The sequence below is a fragment of the Austrofundulus limnaeus genome, unplaced genomic scaffold (assembly GCF_001266775.1).
Source record: "Austrofundulus limnaeus strain Quisiro unplaced genomic scaffold, Austrofundulus_limnaeus-1.0 Scaffold103, whole genome shotgun sequence".
Taxonomy (NCBI): domain Eukaryota; kingdom Metazoa; phylum Chordata; class Actinopteri; order Cyprinodontiformes; family Rivulidae; genus Austrofundulus; species Austrofundulus limnaeus.
The window spans coordinates 1462173-1463506 of record NW_013952505.1 but is presented as its reverse complement, the minus strand read 5'-3'; positions in this window follow the sequence as shown (position 1 = coordinate 1463506).

The window sequence follows — 1334 nt, the reverse complement described above, 5'->3', positions numbered from 1 at the left end:
AGCACAGAAACAGTACTATATAACATTTTAGACACATTCTAGACAGTTTTTCAGCTAAAAAAAGTTAATTTTGGGATAAGTTACTCTTTAATGTGTAAAATAATATAGGCTTCCTGTCCATTTCGACCAAGCTGCTCTCAGCTTCTTTAAACCCCTCCCAAAATAGTCAGTCCAGCCAATCACCTCTTTAACAAACTACCCCCACAAAAGTCAAACAGACCAATCCTGTGTTGGACAAACTCCTCCCACAAAACAAGAAACTCCTACTTAATGACTGCAGGCACCCCCTTCTCAAACTATCAGATAATTTTGTGATTTTTATGTTTGCCATCTGTTAATAAGATTAAAGAAATATCCAGCTGTATTTGTGAGTTTCTGTCCATTTTCTTACTCGGTTTTTACCTAGAATACATGATTACCCCACTGAACCTGTGATCAGAAAAATAACTGAAATAATCTGGGGRAAAAAGAGGCACATGATTTATGCTTTTTTTTTATTACTGTAACCTGTTTCAATTTAAGTGGGAGAAATTATTGTAAGCATAATTTTGAAAAAGTTGAGATGTTGAGTACCTTGTAAGTAAAAGCATGATTCAGTGTTTTGCATATTTTATTTATAATCAAATGTTGAAACAAAGTAATAAATGGATATCTTCAGTCAAGAAAAATAATGAAGAATACATGCTTSTTTATTTAACATTTTGTAATTTTATTTTTTCAGTCAGAAAACTGTATGACAGTAGAGAAGAAAAATCATTGCATGCTGAAAGAGGCAAAAGGTGAATGGTTTTGCTCATGTTAATAAAATGTATTATGAACTATTGGACACTTTTTAATGAAACACTGAGCTAATCATCTACAGCAGAATTCAATTCAATTCAAATTCAAAMATACTTTATTGATCCCAGAGGGAAATTAGGTAATTACTACTAGGTAATTACTTGGTAATTAGGTAATTACTTTTTGGATTCAACCTCAACTCCACAGATCTATACAAATCATGCAAATAGTACCTAAAAATATTTGTCTGCATGAATTTACAAGCTGTTTAAGTTTTGAACTCCAAGTAGTTGTAACATTTGATGAAAATTTACTCCAACTATAAAGTCATGATGACTGTAAAAATACTGGGGTGTGGTGGGTATTCTGTATTTTCCAGGTACATAGTTCAATTCTATACCACAATCAAGTAACTGTTACCTTTAGTTGTTGTTACAGTGCTGTATATATCAAAAATAAATTTACATTTGTAGCAGCGTTTAGGCAGCTCCACATGGCTACCACAGGAGATTCAGCTTTCTCAAACATGAGAAACATGAGTCAAAGCAACATTG